This window comes from Oncorhynchus nerka, unplaced genomic scaffold, assembly GCF_034236695.1.
Source record: "Oncorhynchus nerka isolate Pitt River unplaced genomic scaffold, Oner_Uvic_2.0 unplaced_scaffold_1070, whole genome shotgun sequence".
Classification (NCBI taxonomy): Eukaryota; Metazoa; Chordata; class Actinopteri; order Salmoniformes; family Salmonidae; genus Oncorhynchus; species Oncorhynchus nerka.
Genome location: NW_027040245.1, coordinates 138575 through 151074, shown reverse-complemented (window position 1 = coordinate 151074; position 12500 = coordinate 138575). Strand labels below are relative to the sequence as shown.

The 12500-nt window shown below is 45.9% G+C and overlaps 1 pseudogene; it reads left to right on the top strand.

The window, feature by feature from the left end:
- Positions 1-11586: 11586 nt before the first annotated feature.
- The window catches only part of LOC135570160 (mucin-2-like), a 3881-nt pseudogene continuing 2967 nt past the window's right edge, over positions 11587-12500 (top strand).

Here is a 12500-nt window from a genome sequence, read left to right as displayed (position 1 = left end):
TGGGGGAGCAGAGAAGCAGATAGTGGGATGAGAGGTGGAGAGAGAGGGGGGTGAGCGGTGGAGAGAGGGGAAGATAGAGGGGGATGAGAGGTGGAGAGAGGGGATAGAGTGGATGAGAGGGGAGAGAGGGGATGAGAGAGGGGGATGCCACTGTCATGCGCATTTGTTTCCAACTCAGAATCTGTAGGTTACGGTTTATCATCATACACATGTTTGGAGGTTGGACAGAGACAGAAAGAGAGAGGTGGGGGAGCGAGAGAGAGAGTGGGGGAGGGACAGAGACAGAAAGAGAGTGGGGGAGCGAGAGAGAGAGTGGGGAGGGACAGAGACAGAGAGAGAGAGGTGGGGGGGGAGAGAGAGAGAGTGGGGGAGGGACAGAGACAGAGAGAGAGAGGTGTGGGGGGAGCGAGAGAGAGAGTGGGGGAGGGACAGAGACAGAAAGAGAGAGGTGGGGGGGCAAGAGAGAGAGTGGGGGAGGACAGAGACAGAAAGAGAGGTGGGGGGGGAGCGAGAGAGAGAGTGGGGGAGGGACAGAGACAGAAAGAGAGAGGTGGGGGGAGCGAGAGAGAGAGTGGGGAGGGACAGAGACAGAGAGGTGTGGGGGGAGCGAGAGAGAGAGTGGGGGGGAGGGACAGAGACAGAGAGAGAGAGGTGTGGGGGGGGCGAGAGAGTGGGAGGGACAGAGACAGAAAGAGAGGGTGGGGGGAGCGAGAGAGAGAGTGGGGAGGGACAGAGACAGAGAGAGACAGAGAGAGACAGAGAGAGACAGAGAGAGAGAGAGAGAGAGAGAGAGAGAGAGAGAGACAGAGCAAACGAGAGAACGAGAGGGACATCAAGTGGGACATCGGTTGACCTGCCCACCCTAGGGAATCCCTGCCAGCACCAGATTAGCCAAGAATAGCAGCAGCAGATCCTGAATCAGATGCTGTGCACTCAGTATTCCTGTGTCCAAGCCTGCTGGATCTGACCTGGGGTCAGGGAGTGGGAACGCATGCTGGTGGAACATGTTTTTATGTTGTTGCCATTTATACTGCAGCTTAGTGAATTAGAGCAGAGCAGACGGTCACACACATGGATGCACGGACGTACACACACACCGCCCCCTGCTTAATCTAATCAATCAGGCATATTAAAACAGACACGGGGGGTATTAGGGGTAGATGAGACCAACTCCCCACCCGAGCTGTCCAACACAACAGCAACAGAGCTCTCCAACTCAAATCAAGTTAAGAGTATACATTATACACACTGAGTGTACAAAACAATCGGAACAGCTTCCTAATAATGAGTTGCACCCCCGGGTGCCCCTCAGAACAGCCAGAACTCATCTGGGCATGGACCAGAAGGTGTCAAAGTGTTCACAAGGATGCTGGCCCAGACTTCTTCTACTACTAACTTTCTGGTCCCCATGGGAAATGTTGTTGCAGTGTCATGTACATGTTTAAGAAACACAAAACAAATTGACAATACAACTTTCATAACAGTTACATACCAATAAAAGAGACTAGCCTGCTGTCCTTACTGGGTGGATAGGAACATTAGCCTGCTGTCCTTACTGGGTGGATAGGAACATTAGCCTGCTGGCCTTACTGGGTGGATAGGAAACATTAGACTACTGTCCTTACTGGGTGGATAGGAACATTAGCCTGTGGCCTTACTGAGTCTATGGGAACATTAGCTGCTGTCCTTACTTTGAGAACACATTAGCCTGCTGTCCTTACTGAGCTATAGGAACATTAGCCTGCTGGCCTTACTGGTCTATAGGAACATTAGCCTGCTGGCCAGTCTATAGAACATTAGCCTGCTGGTCTTACTGAGTCTATAGGAACATTAGCCTGCTGGTCTTACTGAGTCTATAGGAACATTAGCCTGCTGTCTTACTGGGTCTATAGGAACATTAGCCTGCTGGTCTTACTGAGTCTATAGGAACATTAGCCTGCTGGTCTTACTGAGTCTATAGGAACATTAGCCTGCTGGTCTTACTGAGTCTATAGGAACATTAGCCTGCTGGTCTTACTGGGTCTATAGGAACATTAGCCTGCTGGTCTTACTGGGTCTATAGGAACATTAGCCTGCTGGTCTTACTGAGTCTATAGGAACATTAGCCTGCTGGTCTTACTGGGTCTATAGGAACATTAGCCTGCTGGTCTATAGGGACATTAGCCTGCTGGTCTTACTGGGTCTATAGGAACATTAGCCTGCTGGTCTTACTGGGTCTATAGGAACATTAGCCTGCTGGTCTATGGGGACATTAGCCTGCTGGTCTTACTGAGTCTATAGGAACATTAGCCTGCTGGTCTTACTGGGTCTATAGGAACATTAGCCTGCTGGTCTTACTGAGTCTATAGGGACATTAGCCTGCTGGTCTTACTGAGTCTATAGGAACATTAGCCTGCTGGTCTTACTGGGTCTATAGGAACATTAGCCTGCTGGTCTATAGGGACATTAGCCTGCTGTCTATAGGACATTAGCCTGCTGGTCTTACTGAGTCTATAGGAACATTAGCCTGCTGGTCTTACTGAGTCTATAGGAACATTAGCCTGCTGGTCTTACTGAGTCTATAGGAACATTAGCCTGCTGGTCTTACTGAGTCTATAGGAACATTAGCCTGCTGGTCTATAGGGACATTAGCCTGCTGGTCTTACTGAGTCTATAGGAACATTAGCCTGCTGGTCTTACTGAGTCTATAGGAACATTAGCCTGCTGGTCTTACTGAGTCTATAGGAACATTAGCCTGCTGGTCTTAATGAGTCTATAGTAACATTAGCCTGCTGGTCTTACTGGGTCTATAGGAACATTAGCCTGCTGGTCTTACTGAGTCTATAGGAACATTAGCCTGCTGGTCTTACTGAGTATATAGGAACATTAGCCTGCTGGTCTATAGGAACATTAGCCTGCTGGTCTTACTGGGTCTATAGGAACATTAGCCTGCTGGTCTTACTGGGTCTATAGGAACATTAGCCTGCTGGTCTTACTGAGTCTATAGGAACATTAGCCTGCTGGTCTTACTGGGTCTATAGGAACATTAGCCTGCTGGTCTTACTGAGTCTATAGGAACATTAGCCTGCTGGTCTTACTGGGTCTATAGGAACATTAGCCTGCTGGTCTTACATGGGTCTATAGGAACATTAGCCTGCTGGTCTTACTGGTCTATGGGGACATTAGCCTGCTGGTCTTACTGAGTCTATAGGAACATTAGCCTGCTGGTCTTACTGGGTCTATAGGAACATTAGCCTGCTGGTCTTACTGAGTCTATAGGGACATTAGCCTGCTGGTCTTACTGAGTCTATAGGAACATTAGCCTGCTGGTCTTACTGGGTCTATAGGAACATTAGCCTGCTGGTCTATAGGGACATTAGCCTGCTGGTCTTACTGAGTCTATAGGAACATTAGCCTGCTGGTCTATAGGGACATTAGCCTGCTGGTCTTACTGAGTCTATAGGAACATTAGCCTGCTGGTCTTACTGAGTCTATAGGAACATTAGCCTGCTGGTCTTACTTAGCCTGCTGGGTCTATAGGAACATTAGCCTGCTGGTCTTATGGGTCTATAGGAACATTAGCCTGCTGGTCTTACTGAGTCTATAGGAACATTAGCCTGCTGGTCTTACTGAGTCTATAGGAACATTAGCCTGCTGGTCTTACTGAGTCTATAGGAACATTAGCCTGCTGGTCTTACTGAGTCTATAGGAACATTAGCCTGCTGGTCTTACTGGTCTATAGGAACATTAGCCTGCTGGTCTTACTGAGTCTATAGGAACATTAGCCTGCTGGTCTTACTGAGTCTATAGGAACATTAGCCTGCTGGTCTTATAGTCTAACATTAGCCTGCTGGTCTTACTGGGTCTATAGGAACATTAGCCTGCTGGTCTTACTGAGTCTATAGGAACATTAGCCTGCTGGTCTTACTGGGTCTATAGGAACATTAGCCTGCTGGTCTTACTGGGTCTATAGGAACATTAGCCTGCTGGTCTATGGGGACATTAGCCTGCTGGTCTTACTGGGTCTATAGGAACATTAGCCTGCTGGTCTTACTGGGTCTATAGGAACATTAGCCTGCTGGTCTTACTGGTCTATAGGAACATTAGCCTGCTGGTCTTACTGAGTCTATAGGAACATTAGCCTGCTGGTCTTACTGAGTCTATAGGAACATTAGCCTGCTGGTCTTACTGAGTCTATAGGAACATTAGCCTGCTGGTCTTACTGAGTCTATAGGAACATTAGCCTGCTGGTCTTACTGGTCTATAGGGACATTAGCCTGCTGGTCTTACTGAGTCTATAGGAACATTAGCCTGCTGGTCTTACTGAGTCTATAGGAACATTAGCCTGCTGGTCTTACTGAGTCTATAGGAACATTAGCCTGCTGGTCTTACTGAGTCTATAGGAACATTAGCCTGCTGGTCTTACTGAGTCTATAGGAACATTAGCCTGCTGGTCTTACTGAGTCTATAGGAACATTAGCCTGCTGGTCTTACTGAGTCTATAGGAACATTAGCCTGCTGGTCTTACTGAGTCTATAGGAACATTAGCCTGCTGGTCTTACTGAGTCTATAGGAACATTAGCCTGCTGGTCTTACTGAGTCTATAGGAACATTAGCCTGCTGGTCTTACTGAGTCTATAGGAACATTAGCCTGCTGGTCTTACTGAGTCTATAGGAACATTAGCCTGCTGGTCTTACTGGGTCTATAGGAACATTAGCCTGCTGGTCTTACTGGGTCTATAGGAACATTAGCCTGCTGGTCTATGGGGACATTAGCCTGCTGGTCTTACTGAGTCTATAGGAACATTAGCCTGCTGGTCTTACTGGGTCTATAGGAACATTAGCCTGCTGGTCTTACTGAGTCTATAGGAACATTAGCCTGCTGGTCTTACTGGGTCTATAGGAACATTAGCCTGCTGGTCTTACTGAGTCTATAGGAACATTAGCCTGCTGGTCTTACTGAGTCTATAGGAACATTAGCCTGCTGGTCTTACTGGGTCTATAGGAACATTAGCCTGCTGGTCTTACTGGGTCTATAGGAACATTAGCCTGCTGGTCTTACTGAGTCTATAGGAACATTAGCCTGCTGGTCTTACTGAGTCTATAGGAACATTAGCCTGCTGGTCTTACTGAGTCTATAGGAACATTAGCCTGCTGGTCTTACTGAGTCTATAGGAACATTAGCCTGCTGGTCTTACTGAGTCTATAGGAACATTAGCCTGCTGGTCTTACTAGGTCTATAGGAACATTAGCCTGCTGGCCTTACTGAGTCTATAGGAACATTAGCCTGCTGGTCTTACTGAGTCTATAGGAACATTAGCCTGCTGGTCTTACTGAGTCTATAGGAACATTTGCCTGCTGGTCTATAGGAACATTAGCCTGCTGGTCTTACTGAGTCTATAGGAACATTAGCCTGCTGGTCTTACTGAGTCTATAGGAACATTTGCCTGCTGGTCTATAGGAACATTAGCCTGCTGGTCTTACTGAGTCTATAGGAACATTAGCCTGCTGGTCTTACTGGGTCTATAGGAACATTAGCCTGCTGGTCTTACTGAGTCTATAGGAACATTGGCCTGCTGGCCTTACTGAGTCTATAGGAACATTAGCCTGCTGGTCTTACTGAGTCTATAGGAACATTAGCCTGCTGGTCTTACTGAGTCTATAGGAACATTAGCCTGCTGGTCTTACTGAGTCTATAGGAACATTAGCCTGCTGGTCTTACTGAGTCTATAGGAACATTAGCCTGCTGGTCTTACTGAGTCTATAGGAACATTAGCCTGCTGGTCTTACTGAGTCTATAGGAACATTAGCCTGCTGGTCTTACTGAGTCTATAGGAACATTAGCCTGCTGGTCTTACTGAGTCTAGGAACATTAGCCTGCTGGTCTTACTGAGTCTATAGGAACATTAGCCTGCTGGTCTTACTGAGTCTATAGGAACATTAGCCTGCTGGTCTTACTGAGTCTATAGGAACATTAGCCTGCTGGTCTTACTGAGTCTATAGGAACATTAGCCTGCTGGTCTTACTGAGTCTATAGGAACATTAGCCTGCTGGTCTTACTGAGTCTATAGGAACATTAGCCTGCTGGTCTCTTACATTAGCCTGCTGTTACTGAGTCTATAGGAACATTAGCCTGCTGGTCTTATAGTCTATAGGAACATTAGCCTGCTGGTCTTACTGAGTCTATAGGAACATTAGCCTGCTGGTCTTACTGAGTCTATAGGAACATTAGCCTGCTGGTCTTACTGAGTCTATAGGAACATTAGCCTGCTGGTCTTACTGAGTCTATAGGAACATTAGCCTGCTGGTCTTACTGAGTCTATAGGAACATTAGCCTGCTGGTCTTACTGAGTCTATAGGAACATTAGCCTGCTGGTCTTACTGAGTCTATAGGAACATTAGCCTGCTGGTCTTACTGAGTCTATAGGAACATTAGCCTGCTGGTCTATAGGAACATTAGCCTGCTGGTCTTACTGAGTCTATAGGAACATTAGCCTGCTGGTCTTACTGAGTCTATAGGAACATTAGCCTGCTGGTCTTACTGAGTCTATAGGAACATTAGCCTGCTGGTCTTACTGAGTCTATAGGAACATTAGCCTGCTGGTCTTACTGAGTCTATAGGAACATTAGCCTGCTGGTCTTACTGAGTCTATAGGAACATTAGCCTGCTGGTCTTACTGAGTCTATAGGAACATTAGCCTGCTGGTCTATAGGGACATTAGCCTGCTGGTCTTACTGAGTCTATAGGAACATTAGCCTGCTGGTCTTACTGAGTCTATAGGAACATTAGCCTGCTGGTCTTACTGAGTCTATAGGAACATTAGCCTGCTGGTCTTACTGAGTCTATAGGAACATTAGCCTGCTGGTCTTAGCCTGAGTCTATAGGAACATTAGCCTGCTGGTCTTACTGAGTCTATAGGAACATTAGCCTGCTGGTCTTACTGAGTCTATAGGAACATTAGCCTGCTGGTCTTACTGAGTCTATAGGAACATTAGCCTGCTGGTCTTACTGAGTCTATAGGAACATTAGCCTGCTGGTCTTACTGAGTCTATAGGAACATTAGCCTGCTGGTCTTACTGAGTCTATAGGAACATTAGCCTGCTGGTCTTACTGAGTCTATAGGAACATTAGCCTGCTGGTCTTACTGAGTCTATAGGAACATTAGCCTGCTGGTCTTACTGAGTCTATAGGAACATTAGCCTGCTGGTCTATAGGAACATTAGCCTGCTGGTCTTACTGAGTCTATAGGAACATTAGCCTGCTGGTCTTACTGAGTCTATAGGAACATTAGCCTGCTGGTCTTACTGAGTCTATAGGAACATTAGCCTGCTGGTCTTACTGAGTCTATAGGAACATTAGCCTGCTGGTCTTACTGAGTCTATAGGAACATTAGCCTGCTGGTCTTACTGGGTCTATAGGAACATTAGCCTGCTGGTCTTACTGGTCTATAGGAACATTAGCCTGCTGGTCTTACTGAGTCTATAGGAACATTAGCCTGCTGGTCTTACTGAGTCTATAGGAACATTAGCCTGCTGGTCTTACTGAGTCTATAGGAACATTAGCCTGCTGGTCTTACTGGGTCTATAGGAACATTAGCCTGCTGGTCTTACTGAGTCCACTGTCAAAATCCAAGATAGCAGTTGGACGTGTGTTTTGTCTTGTCCCGTCCTGTAGGAACATTAGCCTGCTGGTCTTACTGAGTCTATAGGAACATTAGCCTGCTGGTCTTACTGAGTCTATAGGAACATTAGCCTGCTGGTCTTACTGAGTCTATAGGAACATTAGCCTGCTGGTCTTACTGAGTCTATAGGAACATTAGCCTGCTGGTCTTACTGGGTCTATAGGAACATTAGCCTGCTGGTCTTACTGGGTCTATAGGAACATTAGCCTGCTGGTCTTACTGGGTCTATAGGAACATTAGCCTGCTGGTCTTACTGAGTCTATAGGAACATTAGCCTGCTGGTCTTTACTGAGTCTATAGGAACATTAGCCTGCTGGTCTTACTGAGTCTATAGGAACATTAGCCTGCTGGTCTTACTGAGTCTATAGGAACATTAGCCTGCTGGTCTTACTGAGTCTATAGGAACATTAGCCTGCTGGTCTTACTGAGGTCTATAGGAACATTAGCCTGCTGGTCTTACTGAGTCTATAGGAACATTAGCCTGCTGGTCTTACTGAGTCTATAGGAACATTTGCTGGTCTTCACTGGTCTATAGGAACATTAGCCTGCTGGTCTTACTGAGTCTATAGGAACATTAGCCTGCTGGTCTTACTGAGTCTATAGGAACATTAGCCTGCTGGTCTTACTGAGTCTATAGGAACATTAGCCTGCTGGCCTTACTGAGTCTATAGGAACATTAGCCTGCTGGTCTTACTGAGTCTATAGGAACATTAGCCTGCTGGCCTTACTGAGTCTATAGGAACATTAGCCTGCTGGTCTTACTGAGTCTATAGGAACATTAGCCTGCTGGTCTTACTGGGTCTATAGGAACATTAGCCTGCTGGTCTTACTGAGTCTATAGGAACATTAGCCTGCTGGTCTTACTGAGTCTATAGGAACATTAGCCTGCTGGTCTTACTGAGTCTATAGGAACATTAGCCTGCTGGTCTTACTGAGTCTATAGGAACATTAGCCTGCTGGTCTTACTGAGTCTATAGGAACATTAGCCTGCTGGTCTTACTGGGTCTATAGGAACATTAGCCTGCTGGTCTTACTGGTCCTATAGGAACATTAGCCTGCTGGTCTTACTGAGTCTATAGGAACATTAGCCTGCTGGTCTTACTGAGTCTATAGGAACATTAGCCTGCTGGTCTTACTGAGTCTATAGGAACATTAGCCTGCTGGTCTTACTGAGTCTATAGGAACATTAGCCTGCTGGTCTTACTGAGTCTATAGGAACATTAGCCTGCTGGTCTTACTGAGTCTATAGGAACATTAGCCTGCTGGTCTTACTGAGTCTATAGGAACATTAGCCTGCTGGTCTTACTGAGTCTATAGGAACATTAGCCTGCTGGTCTTACTGAGTCTATAGGAACATTAGCCTGCTGGTCTTACTGAGTCTATAGGAACATTAGCCTGCTGGTCTTACTGAGTCTATAGGAACATTAGCCTGCTGGTCTTATAGGGAACATTAGCCTGCTGGTCTTACTGAGTCTATAGGAACATTAGCCTGCTGGTCTTATAGGAACATTAGCCTGCTGGTCTTACTGAGTCTATAGGAACATTAGCCTGCTGGTCTTACTGAGGGAACATTAGCCTGCTGGTCTTACTGAGTCTATAGGAACATTAGCCTGCTGGTCTTACTGAGTCTATAGGAACATTAGCCTGCTGGTCTTACTGAGTCTATAGGAACATTAGCCTGCTGGTCTTACTGAGTCTATAGGAACATTAGCCTGCTGGTCTTACTGAGTCTATAGGAACATTAGCCTGCTGGTCTTACTGAGTCTATAGGAACATTAGCCTGCTGGTCTTACTGAGTCTATAGGAACATTAGCCTGCTGGTCTTACTGGGTCTATAGGAACATTAGCCTGCTGGTCTTACTGAGTCTATAGGAACATTAGCCTGCTGGTCTTACTGGGTCTATAGGAACATTAGCCTGCTGGTCTTACTGCTGGTCTTAGTCTATAGGAACATTAGCCTGCTGGTCTTACTGGCTGGCCTTACTGAGTCTATAGGAACATTGGCCTGCTGGCCTTACTGAGTCTATAGGAACATTAGCCTGCTGGTCTTACTGAGTATATAGGAACATTAGCCTGCTGGTCTTACTGAGTCTATAGGAACATTAGCCTGCTGGTCTTACTGAGTCTATAGGAACATTAGCCTGCTGGTCTTACTGAGTATATAGGAACATTAGCCTGCTGGCCTTACTGAGTCTATAGGAACATTAGCCTGCTGGCCTTACTGAGTCTATAGGAACATTAGCCTGCTGGTCTTACTGAGTCTATAGGAACATTAGCCTGCTGGCCTTACTGAGTCTATAGGAACATTAGCCTGCTGGTCTTACTGAGTCTATAGGAACATTAGCCTGCTGGTCTTACTGGGTCTATAGGAACATTAGCCTGCTGGTCTTACTGGGTCTATAGGAACATTAGCCTGCTGGTCTTACTGAGTCTATAGGAACATTAGCCTGCTGGTCTTACTGAGTCTATAGGAACATTAGCCTGCTGGTCTTACTGAGTATATAGGAACATTAGCCTGCTGGTCTATAGGAACATTAGCCTGCTGGTCTTACTGAGTCTATAGGAACATTAGCCTGCTGGTCTATAGGAACATTAGCCTGCTGGCCTTACTGAGTCTATAGGAACATTAGCCTGCTGGCCTTACTGAGTCTATAGGAACATTAGCCTGCTGGTCTTACTGAGTATATAGGAACATTAGCCTGCTGGCCTTACTGAGTCTATAGGAACATTAGCCTGCTGGTCTTACTGAGTCTATAGGAACATTAGCCTGCTGGTCTATAGGAACATTAGCCTGCTGGTCTTACTGAGTCTATAGGAACATTAGCCTGCTGGTCTTACTGAGTCTATATGAACATTAGCCTGCTGGCCTTACTGAGTCTATAGGAACATTAGCCTGCTGGTCTTACTGGGTCTATAGGAACATTAGCCTGCTGGTCTTACTGAGTCTATAGGACCATTAGCCTGCTGGTCTTACTGGGTCTATAGGAACATTAGCCTGCTGGTCTTACTGAGTCTATAGGAACATTAGCCTGCTGGTCTTACTGGGTCTATAGGAACATTAGCATGCTGGTCTTACTGAGTCTATAGGAACATTAGCCTGCTGGCCTTACTGAGTCTATAGGAACATTAGCCTGCTGGTCTTACTGGGTCTATAGGAACATGAGCCTGCTGGTCTTACTGAGTCTATAGGAACATTAGCCTGCTGGTCTGACTTAGTCTATAGGAACATTAGCCTGCTGGTCTTACTGAGTCTATAGGAACATTAGCCTGCTGGTCTTACTGAGTCTATAGGAACATTAGCCTGCTGGTCTTACTGAGTCTATAGGAACATTAGCCTGCTGGTCTTACTGAGTCTATAGGAACATTAGCCTGCTGGTCTTACTGAGTCTATAGGAACATTAGCCTGCTGGTCTTACTGAGTCTATAGGAACATTAGCCTGCTGGTCTGACTGAGTCTATAGGAACATTAGCCTCTCTTCCAGGCCATTAACATCTCATCCAGGCCTGTCTGTTTGACTCCTAGTACCTTGGGGAGGGCCCTGACCTTACAGATCTCATCCAGGCCTGTCTGTTTGATTCCCAGTACCTTGGGGAGGGCCCTGACCTTAAAGATCTCATCCAGGCCTGACTGTTTGACTCCTAGTACCTTGCTTGCTGTGGTGATAATTCTTCTCAGCATATTTCTCTGGCTGACAGTGACATTGCCAAACCAACAAACAATATAACAAGTTAAAATACTCTCAATGAAAGATTTGTAAAACAGAGTCAGTATAGTCCAGTCTACATTAAAATATCCCGGCTTTTTGAGAAAGTACAGTCTCTGTTGGCTCTTTTATGTAGATCAGGTCTGTACATGTACTCCACTGAAGCCAAGAGGACACCCAGGTATCTCTATTCCTCTACAATCTCTATGTTCTGACCTCTGATGGATGTTGCAGAGGCAGGTGTTGTACGCTTCCTGAAGTCTATGCACATCTCTTTGGTCTTGTTGGGCCCAGGTCTGACAGAATCTGTGCAGAAGATCTAGGTGCTGCTGTAGGCCCTCCTTGGTTGGGGACAGAAGCACCAGATCATTAGCAAACAGTAGACAGTTGACTTCAGATTCTAGTAGGGTGAGGCCGGGTGCTGCAGACTGTTCTAGTGCCCTTGCTTATTCACCTCATTGTTATATATGTTGAAGAGGGTGGGGCTTAAGCTGCATCCCTGTCTCACCCCACGGCCTTGTGGGAAGAAATGTGTGGTTCTTTTGCCGATTTTAACCGCACACTTGTTGTTTGTGTACATGGATTTCATAATGTTGAATGTTTTACCCCCAACACCACTTTCCATCAATTTGTATAGCAGACCCTCATGCCAAATTGAGTCGAAGGCTTTTTTAGAAATCAACCAAGCATGAGAAGACTTTGCCTTTGTTTTGGTTTGTTTGGTCGTCAATTAGGGTGTGCAGGGTGAATACGTGGTCTGTTGTACGATAATTTGGTAAAAAGCCAAATTGACATTTGCTCAGTACATTGTTTTCATTGAGGAAATGTACGAGTCTGCTGTTAATGATAATGCAGAGGATTTTCCCAAGGTTACTGTTACTGCATATTCCACGGTAGTTATTGGGGTTAAATTTGTCTCCACTTTTGTTGATTGGGCTGATCAGTCCTTGGTTCCAAATATTGGGGAAGATGCCAGAGCTAAGGATGATGTTAAAGAGTTTTAGTCTTAGCCAATTGGAATTTGTTGTCTGTATATTTGATCATTTCATTAAGGATACCATCAACACCATAGGCCTTTTTGGGTTGGAGGGTTTTTATTTTGTCCTGTAACTCACTCATTAACTCACTCTCCCTC